The following is an 11,318-nucleotide window of genomic DNA, read 5'->3' as shown; positions in this document are numbered from 1 at the left end:
GCCTGGCACTCTGCACCACAACAGGTGGCTGGATCTGAGCAACCTTCCAGTTTCCCACAATTCCCCAGACCCATTGCTAAGGCATTGTGGGGAATTAAATAAATGTCCCAGCACAGCAGGAAGTGCTGCCACTGTAGCCAGATAAATCTGCCAGAAACCACTGACAGAGAAGGAGCCTATCAGAGGATTGTGCCTGGAAATGCCGTGTGTGTGTGTGAGAGAGAGAGAAAGGCCAGGCTCTGAAAGTTACAGAGAAGGGGAATTTAGGTGAGTACACCTCAGTCCTTCAGCCTAGTAACATGGCTGGGTCTACCTGTCAAGTATACTTTCTGGAAAACACTTTGCACATTAAATAGGAACAAGGGGTAAAGCAAGTGGGTGGGGAACCTGTAGCCTGGCAGATGTTGATGGACTACAACGCCCATCATTCATGACCATCAGTCGTGCTAGCTGGGGCTGAGGGGAGTTGGAGTCCAGCAGCGTCTAGAGCAGGGCAGCCCAACTTTTCATATACTGCCTTGTTTCGTGGCGGGGGGTGGAGCACGAGGCCAAAATTTGACCCCCCCCATGCTGCCTTCCCAAAGCTGGCTAAGTGAGGCACCAGTCTTTGGGAAGGAGGCACAAGGCTCCAGCAGGGTCCTACAGCACCTCCGATCTCCTCCCCAAAGCTGGCAAAGCGCTAACCAGGTTTCAGGAAGGAGGCAGGAGGACTCTAGGAACCCGTCAGGGCCCTCACACCTCCTTCATAAAGCCCAGTGCCTCGCTTACCCAGTTCCAGGAAGGTAGCACGAGGAGTGGGGGGGGGGCATCAAATGTTTCCGAGGGCCACCAAAAAATCCATAACGCTTGGACCCCTGACCATGTGTGGCACTGCCCTGATCCAGAGGGCAACAGTTTCCTCATCTCCTGGGAAATCTACCTGCTGGTGGGTTTCCAACACACACCTGGGTGTCCACTGTGAGGACAAGATGTTGGACTGGATAGGCCATTGGCCTGATCCTGCAGGTCTCTTCTGCGCTAAGCTACTTTAGCCTGTGGGCAGGGGTGGAATTGCACAGTGGCGTAGCGTGGGTTGTCAGCACCCGGGGCAAGGCAAGTAATTTGCGCCCCCTAACCCGGGGCAAGGCAAGTAATTTGTAACCCCCGCTGCACTGTCCCTCCCCCAGATAGTCCCTCGCTCTCTCTCTGCACCGCACCGCACGCCTGGCACCCCCCCTCCACAGTGGGCGGCGACCCGGTGGCTCGGATCGGATTCGCACAGCCAGCACTGCAGTGAGAGAGAGAGAGTGAGCCAGGTAGGGGCAGAGAGCTGCGAGTGCGAGCACGCCACCCCCCAGATGTTGCGCCCGGTGCGGCCGGCCCCCCCTGCACCCCCCACGCTACGCCACTGGAATTGCATGCTTGAATGTGACTCCTTTTCATCGAGAAACCCCCTCCGGTCTCTGATACTCTGTTTTCCTATAGATGTGGAGTTCTGCCCCCAACTTGGGATACTATTCAGACTTGCAACTGTGGGCCTGAATCAGAAAGTGGTATGGTCCATACACAGCTTTACCACTTGATTCTGGTGATGGTATGAACAGGACTTACAAGCATGCACCCCTTGTTTAGGGGACAGGACAGCAGTTTTCTTCTATGCTGGGTCACAGTCTGGCTGGCTAACCTTACGAGTGGAGCAGGGTGGAGGGAAAAGGAACAATCTTGCTTGCAGTGGGAAGCGAAAAGCCTCTGGAGCTTGAGGTTAGGGCTGAGTTGGGAGAGAGAGAAGGAGCAGAGCACAATGTCACCCGATGGAAATTCTCACTCACTCGCTGAGGAGTTTCCGCTTTGGAAAGCTGACTGAACACAGCTGTTGTTCATGGGATGTGCTGGGAGCATGGACAGAGTTAGCTGAGTGGCGGTGAAGAAAGGTACTGGCTTGGTGAGCGTGTAGTTAATTGTGCAAAACCACTTTCACACATCTGGATCAAACTGTGCCTGTCCAATGTGCAGCCCTGCCTGGACTGCCTGTGTAACCCAGCCAGGCACTGGAGGAAAACCCCAATTTTGGTGACCCTGGGCCAAAACTGCACACGCACACTCTCCTCTCCTCGGTACTAGGTCCGAGAGCCTTGTATGGGGCTGCCCACAACTTGGGAGGCAGCTTTGTTGAGCAAGGAGGGATCTCTGGCTGAATGTTTCAGTTCCAGGGGAATTGAAGGAGGCAGTGGTGCACCCGCTCTTAAAGAAAACATCGTTAGATCCTTTAGGTCTATCCAATTACCACCCGGTTTTGAATCTTCCGTTCCTGGATAAGGTGATTGAGAGAGGGGTTGCTGAACAGCTTGGTGGGTTTCTGAATGAAACATCAGCTCTGGATCCATTCCAATCCGGCTTCCGCTCTGGTCATGGGACCGAGACGGCTCTGGTCGCCCTAACAGATGATCTCCATAGGCAGCTGGATAGAGGCGGGTCGGGGCTGCTTATTTTTTTAGACCTGACAGCAACCTTCGACATGGTCGATCACGAACTCCTGGACCACCACCTCACTGACGTGGGGATCCAGGGCACAGTCCTTCAGTGGCTGCACTCATTTCTCTCTGGTCGGGGACAGAGGGTGGCGCTTGGGGGGGAACTGTTATCGCACCACTCCTTGTTGTGTGGAGTGCCACAGGGTGTGATACTCTCCCGGATGCTTTTCAACATCTTTATGCGCCCCCTCGCCCAGCTTGTCCGGAGTTTTGGTTTGGGCTGCCATCAGTATGCTGATGACACCCAACTCTATCTGTTGATGGGTGGCCATCCTGACTCAGCCCCAGACACACTGATCAGATGTTTGGAAGCTGTGGCTGGATGGATATGTGGGAGCCGGCTGAAGTTAAATCCTTCGAAGACAGAGGTCCTTTGGCTGGGTCGGGATGATATGGGATTGGGGGGGCAACTCCCATCTCTTGCGGGGGCACAATTAGTGCCAACACCGTCCATTAAAAGAGTTTGAGTGTAATCTTCAACACCTCCCTTTCCATGGAGGTGCAGATTGCAGGTATAACAAAGGCGGCATTTTTTCATCTCCACCAAGCTAAGCAGTTGGCTCCTTATCTCTCTCGCCCTGACCTAGCCTCTGTGATCCACGCAAAGGTCACCTCCAGACTGGATTATTGTAACTCACTCTACAAGGGGCTGCCCTTGAGACTGACCCAGAAACTCCAGCGGGTGCAGAATGCCGCGGCGAGACTCCATACGGGTCCTCACTGCGAGATTGCATTCACCCGGTGCTATACCAGCTGCACTGGCTCCTGGTGGAGTACAGGATCAGGTTTAAAGTGCTGGTTTTAACTTTTAAACCCCTATATGGCCTAGGACCCTCGTGCCTAGGGGACCGCCTCTCCTGGTATGTCCCACAGAGGACCTTACAATCTTCAGACAAAAACATGTTGGAGGTCCCGTGCCACAGGGAGGTTAAGCTGGCCTCAACCAGAGCCAGGGCTTTTTTGGCTGTGGGCCCAATCTGGTGGAACGCTCTGTCACAAGAGGCTAGGGCCCTGAGGGACTTGACATCTTTCTGCAGGGCCTGCAAGACAGAGCTGTTCCACCAGGCCTTTGGCCAAGGCACAGTCTGACCTCCCTGATTTTGGAAATCCTCACAGAACTCTAGCCAAATGGTTGCCATTAATTTGATTTTGAATTGATTTTAGAATGAATTGATTTTAGAATGCTGTGTTACTTTTATTGTTGTTAGCCGCTATGATTATTATGTCCGCCTCCCCCTCCCCCGAGGATTGTGCAAAGGATTCCTGCGGCTGCAGCTGCTTCCACTCCAGTGGCAAGTTCTGGCTGTGCCTCAGCCTTGGGATGAGGTCATCGTAATATGTGTGTGTGTGTTTTGTGTGTATATCTGGCAGGAATGTGTTTTCCCAATACTGTGGCTCGCCTTGACGCTAAATCCACGCCCAGGCTGAGAGCAGGATCCAGGTCTAGGGGTGTGGGTGAGGGAGAGGGAGACTCTTCATCGCTCCCATTGTGGAATAATACATAAGGAGTCTTCTATGTTTAGTCCTCAAACTCCGGCTAGCTGGGTGTGTCCAGCAGCTATTATTAGGCATTACCTCCCATTCACCATTTCCAGCTCATTCTAGATACTTATTTAGAATATTTATAGATTGCCATGAAGAAAAAACCCCCAAACAAACATTTTTTTAAGCAGAGTGAAATTGGGGGGGGAGCCCTCCTGAAACAGCTTAAGGTTTTCCCTGGAGTAGGGGTGTCTAATGTGTTTCAACAGGAGGGCAGCATTCCCTGTCTTCATTAAGCATATTTAGGTGCCAGGCAAAAACATTCCTCTAATCCCAGGCCTTTGGCTAATTAAACAATCTATGGCCCTTTTAATGCGGAGATGGAGGCAGTATTTTCCTTTTTTTAATATAGAAAAAAAGGTGAAGGTACCTGCCATGAAGTTGCTACAGTAAGTGCCACACTTTTAACATTGGGGATGGGGCCATGGGTGCAGCCAGGATTTTTATTAGGTGGGGCAGGCCTTTTGTTGGGGGGGGGAGTTAGAACCTCAGTTTGCTATGTATTTTTATTGATTGGGGGTGGGGGCAGCTGCCCCTCCCTGGCTACGCCCATGGGGGTGCTGGTCTGCGTACCCTTCAGTACCCCCAGGGGGGAAAAGCACTGGTTGGGGATATTGTTTTTGCTCATTACTATGGTATGTACAGGGGGCGCGGGTGGCGCTGTGGGTTAAACCACAGAGCCTAGGACTTGCCAAACAGAAGGTCAGCAGTTCGAATCCCCGCGACAGGGTGAGCTCCTGTTGCTTAGTCTCTGCTCCTGCCCACCTAGCAGTTTGAAAGCACCTCAAAGTGCAAGTAGATAAATAGGTACCGCTCCGGCGGGAAGGTAAACGGCGTTTCTGTGCGCTGCTCTGGTTTGCCAGAAGCGGCTTAGTCATGCTGGCCACATGACCCGGAAGCTGTACGCCGGCTCCCTCGGCCAGTAAAGCGAGATGAGCACCGCAACCCCAGAGTCAGCCACGACTGGACCTAATGGTCAGGGGTCCCTTTACCTTTACCTATGGTATGTACAGGGTGAGTCTTTTAAAAGAGGCCCCGTGGAACATGTGTACTCTGTATCCACGGGGTCTCTTTTAAAGGAACCACCCTGTATTTTTATTTTTTTATGTTGTAAACCACCCTGTGATCCTTGGATGAAGGGAGGTATAAAAAATCAAACAAATAAACAAACCGAAACCCTCTGAGGGGCACATGCCAGCGGTGGCCATGGCCAAAGCAAAATGGGTATGGCTGCATTACCACCCCACCCCATCCTTTCTCTCGCCAGAGCAGTTATACACATACAGATTTTGTTATTAGGCAGCTGGGGCTGATGGGAATACTAGTTCAAAATGTCTGGAGGGCACCCAGTTAGGGAAGGCCATTGCCTTTCGGCCTAGTAGCTTTTGAGAGCCCACATGCATCTTTCCAGCTAAAAGTCAGAAACATAATGCTGGTCTAGAGAGTTCTTTGGTGCATCTAGACTACAGTTGCATGGACACCGTACATTTTTTAAAGTACACACATACCCCCAGAATCCTGGGAACTGTAGCATACTATAATTCACAGCACCCTTAACAAAGGTTTGTTTTGGGTGGGGAAAATGTGCTTTAAATCTATGGCTGTGTACTAGACATTCGACGTGGGTGTAATCCTGCCCATTTTGGGGTGACCCTGCCCCTTCTGTTTCAGCCCGCCCACCTCTAGCATGCAGACCTTGAAAGAGTAGCCATGAGGGAAGGAGGCCCTTGGGGTGAATAGTGTCCCTGCCACCTTCAGATCTAGAGCCAGAGATATTGTACATGGGAGACTTTTTTCAACCATTAATTTTATGAGCTGATCACTAACTTTCAGCCTAGCCTACGTCATAGAGTTATGAAAGAGGTGGTGAGAAGAGAACCAAATCTTTTGCCCCGAGTTTGTCCTTGAAGGAAGGGCAGGAGAAAATGGTACTTTAGATTAGAATAATGTTCTGACCTAGAACAACTCTGATTATTTTTTTGGTAACCTTTAAACCTAGCTCTCTTCCTGAAGCAAACCAGCATCTCCACCTTTGGCTTTGCTAAATTAAGGGCTTGCAAGACAGTGTTCCTCAACATTTTTGAGGACGAGCCAGTTCTCATGCACAGACTTGTTTTCATGCAGAAGAGATTTTGACTTCCCAAATTCCATTAACGGAGAAGGGGAGGATTCAGCAACATGGGCACAGCCTCAAATAGTGTGGTCCAGTTTGCACCTGTGATCTACGGCAGGAATGGGGAACCTTTGGTCTCCCACTTGTTCCTGAACTACAGCTCCCATCAGCCCTAGCAGGCATGGCCAATGGTCAGGGCTGGTGGAAACTGCAGTTTAGTAACATCTGGAGGGCTAAAGGTCTCTTGCACCCGATGTAGGGCTATACGCTTTAATAGATCTTATTTATAGCATTACTTACAGGTTAAAATGTGTCCTTCCACTAAACCAGCATTTCTAAAACTTGGATCTCCAGCTGTTTTGGGATCACAGTTCCCATCGTCCCTTCCCACTGGTCTTGCTAGTTAGGGATAATGGGAATTGCAGCCCAGAGACCCAAGTTTGGGAAGCGCTGCACTAAACTGTGGAGCAGGCGGCAAATGCTTTGGGGTAGGGCTAGTCTACTCATGGTCTCTGGGCCGAGCCTGACTCCCATGTCTCCAGCTCAGAAGGAAAGGAGAAGGAGATGAGCTGATGAGCTGATGGATTAGGGACAAGGCGGCAATTTGGAAGAGCGTGTGTGTGTACATACTTCCAGTGAGTCCTTAGCTCTCGTCTAAAAAGTGACCCATCACCAAAACTAGTTGCTAACCAAGGCCTGAGAGCAGGGATAGGCAGCTACTACAAGCCTATGAGTTGTATCCAGCATCAAAGTAGTTCTAGCCAACCCATGCAATGGGTGGGGAGTGACATGACCTGCCAACATTTAAGCAACATGTTGTAACGTTTTTGCTTGCAACGGGGAAAAGGCATATAACACTCCGTCCTTATTTCCCAGGGCAACTCCCAACTCTTTGGTCTTAGTCCTGTCTTTGGTTATTTACTATCTCTAGTTTCCCCTCCTGGGTACATCTTCCTCAAATGCTTGAGTCAGCCGTGTTCTTGTTCTTCAGCAAGTTTAGGGAATGTGTGGCCCTGCAGATCTTCTTTGACTCCAGCTGCCAACAGTACCAGGGTCAGGGATGCTGGGAGTTAAATTTTGCCAGTATCTGCAAGGTTCTTTAGCTAGGTCTGTAGACGTTAAAGCCCCTGAGGGCCAAACTTGGTGTGATGTTCCTTGCACAGTGCTCTTGCTTCTTCTCCATATGTCAAATGTTGGCGGGTACAAAGATTATTTATAAAAGAATTTTTCAGGAAGTAGAGAGCCCACAGTATAAGCTTCTCTTTGTGGTTTTGCATGTGATGCCTGAGCATGTGACTCATAGAATCAGAGAACTGTAGAGTTGGAAGAGACACCGAGGATCATCTAGTCCAACCCCCTACAATACAGGAATCTTGACATACAGCCCCCCATCCAATTCCAAAGCATACCGGACCCTGCTTAGCTTTGCAAATGTGCTGGCTGTTTTATTGCTGTACCACTGTTCTGTACTTCATGATCTCATAATTTTACGGTTTTGTGATGATTTTGTTGAACGTCATCATATATATATATATATATATATATATATATATATATATATATTAATGAGTTGGAGGGTTACAAATATTCTTATAAAATAAAAATATGTGATCTGTAGCTGTGAGGTCCTTTCTGCTAAATTGGGTGAGAGGGAATAGCTTTATACAGTGGTACCTCGGGTTAAGTACTTAATTTGTTCTGGAGGTCCGTACTTAACCTGAAACTGTTCTTAACCTGAAGCACCACTTTACCTAATGGGGCCTCCTGCTGCTGCCACGCCACCAGAGCACGATTTCTGTTCTCATCCTGAAGCAAAGTTCTTAACCTGAAGCACTATTTCTGGGTTAGCAGAGTCTGTAACCTGAAGTGTATGTAACCTGAAGCGTATGTAACCCGAGGTACCACTGTAATGGGGTCAGCTTGGGAAACAAAATCCACTTTCCAGCTCCAGAGCAGAGTAAAAAAATAGCACAGTATGCAAACTAGACTAAAATACTTCTCTCTGTTGTCCCGACTGACTTTCATGGGGCAGCTTTCAAGTATCTGTCTGATACCTGCAGTGTGAAGCCCTTTCTGCTATCTCATTCTCCCTTACTTTGGCACACATTGTACACACAGGCAGCTTGGCCTCTGTAACGGGGGACAATGAACAGCACTGTATGGAGAAGTACTTAACTTTTCTCTGTCCTGTGACTTTATCACTTTCCACTTAAAATCAACATCCATGCATCAATTAAATCCGTGCATCACACAGCTGCATTTTGAAGTTGTTTTTGAAAAAGCTATTTCTATTCCGTATCTATTCCCCAGTAAAGATTAAGTGAAAATGTTAAAGATGCCCTTTTCTCCTGGCTATAGTTAGCGGATGGCTTTTATTTGGTAAATGTCAAGTCATCCAATGACCTGTTCACATAATAAAATGATGTATGGGAGCCATGACCTAGAGGTTTATAAAATTAGGTATGGAGTATAGAGAAAGTGGATAGAGGGAAGTCCCCCCCCGCCCCCAGTCTCAAAATTCTAATTTAAAACTCTGGGTCACCAAATGAAATTGATGGGCAGGTCATTCAGGGCAGGCAAAATAAAAATTTTCTTCATAGGACATCGGTTAATTTATGTTCACTGCCGCAAGATGTGATAACAGCCAAAGGCAATTTTTAAAATGGGATTAGATAACTTTACAGAGAGTAGTCTTAATCAATGGCTATCAGCCATGACTATCTTATTTTTTATTCTTTGTACAGCACTTTATAAGTGATAAATAATAAGAAAAAAGATGGTGGTGATGGCAAATTGGAACCTCTGGATTCAGAAGCAGTGCTGTATACCACTGAAGATGTTGCTGTCCTAGCAGAGGCTTCCTGGAGGAAATTGGTTGAGTAATTAAGGGAAGCAAGATATGGAACTAGATGGATCAATTTGTTGGATCCAGTAAAGGCTGTTCTTATGCAATAGTTTTTCTGCCTATGTGAGGGATCCTGCCTTTTTATCAGGTTCCAGTTCAGGTGGACAAAAGTAATTTGTAATGATTATGGCAAGCAAGTCCTGTGATGTTTCTAGTGAGGACCAAAATACTGAGTTTTATGTAAATTCTGATGGGAAGCTGGTGCTGAATGAGACATTGCTATTTGGTTCCAATCCCAGAAGCTCAACTCTGAATTTCAAAGGATGCAATGCAACACCCCCACTCCCTGTGCAAACTCAACCAAATGAGCAAAATTGCATGAAGGTTATTGATTTGTGTTATCTTTTTTGCATACTGTTTTTTTTAAAATGTGTGTAATATACCAATACCACACAGGCTGCCCTGTACAATGTGTCATATTTCCTGTTTCTGATTCTATCTGTTCTTTTAATCTGAAAAACAAACTAGTGGTAGAAAGGGGTGGGGTGGGGATGTTTTGACTCACTAGTCTTTGCTACACGAGTTTAAGACTCAATAAATAATATTGGGGCTACTCGTTTTTTCTTCCCTGCTCTGCAATATTGATTTATGTGAAATGTAATGAAAATGCAGGAATTATTCTCTCCAGGTGCTTCAAGGTGGAGCTTAATATTGTAAATGGGTTGTTCAGATGTTGCAAGAAAGGTATTGGTAACAGCGTTTCTTTTTTCCTTAATTTTTTTTTTACTGTACTTGGATTCTTCCCGGAAAGAGTAAATCTGGATTAGATGGGAGAGGGGGAAATATGGGCTGCCATTTTTATGCCAACAGTGTCACGTGGATACGGTAAACTAAAATGCATTTATTATGAACGTCTCACAATGGAAGCCCCCCCCCCCCGCAAGCGTCCCCTGCTTTCCCCCAGGCTGCAATAATAAATTAACCTACTAGTAAATTTCATGTAGACAGGAGGATTGGGTAGAAAGTGTCTCCATTTCTTTGTTCCTTCTAGCTCTTTCCTCCCTGCAATAATAAATTGCTTCCTTCCCAGGCTCCTGCCTTGTTCTGTAAATATGGCTTAATAGGATTGCTTTTCGATCCCTGGAGAGGTGGGGTGAGGATGGTCCGGCCATGAGCTAAGAGGGTGGTTCCCTCCTTCTCTCCGATGAATCATTCAGAAGTCATTTCCGAGAGAGCTGCTAATGGATTGAGAAACAGGAGAGAGAGGGAAAAAACCCCTTTATGACCAGAAGTCTAGCTTGGGCTTAGGGAGCCACTACACTAGGGACAGATGTCTGCACAAGTCTGCACAGGGGTGAGCCTGAAGTAGATTGTGGTAGACCGCTGGCCAATTTCTGCTGAACCACAGAGTGTCTGTTGGTTATTGGGGATTTCTGCAAAGAAGGCCAGATGGGTGTACTTTGGTCTGACCTTGTGGGGGCAGGTCTACATATTTCTAGGCGAGACAACAGGATCTCTTAACCCAGATAAGTTGTCCCTGAACTCTGAAGAGATCTTGAGATTTGTAAAGGCTGCTTGCTTTGTATGCTTATTTTCGTTTTCGTTTTCCTCACTGACTTTTTATTCCTTTGCACATTTAAAACACACGGCTGGAGCAGGGGGAATTATCAGTAAGGAAGTAGGCAATGCAAGACTGCTGCCAGCCCAACCTTAAATTAGGAGTAAGAAATAAAACCACCAGGAGGGTAAAGAGATAAGCATTGTGTACTAAATGAATACAGTGCGTGTCTGGTTTGCCGAGGGCAAAAGTAAACATTACACAAAGATGCAGGTAAGATTTCCGTTACTTAACCAGAACAGGTTACTTCTGGGGAAGCAGCTAGGATTGAAAGTGTGGAAGGGGGAGGGCGCTTAACCATTTCCCAAACCCCCAGGTGCTTTTTTTCAAAAAACGAGAAACTGACCACATTTTTGAACTTCGCAAAATGGTTTCTTAGAAGCGATTTGGACCACCCTCCCACAATTGGCTTTTCCTGCTTAAAAACACCAATAGGGGTTCAATGTTACAAACATCTCTGCATAATCTCTACTCTGACTTTTAAAAAATGTCTTGTTGGTTCTGCTTCAAGCTGGAGCCATCTACTCCAGGGTAAAATGAACCGTTGTGAATTATGAATCAGTTCCCACACTACAACCCAAACTCCTTGACGATGGTGTCTATCCACCTGCAGTTTTTATAAGTACAGTGGTACCTCGGGTTAAGTACTTAATTCATTCCGGAGGTCCATTCTTAACCAGAAACTGTTCT

Source organism: Podarcis tiliguerta (genome assembly GCF_965153285.1).
Source record: "Podarcis tiliguerta genome assembly, chromosome: 13".
Lineage (NCBI taxonomy): Eukaryota > Metazoa > Chordata > Lepidosauria > Squamata > Lacertidae > Podarcis > Podarcis tiliguerta.
The sequence above is the reverse complement of the archived record's forward strand: the minus strand, read 5'-3'. Positions refer to the sequence as shown.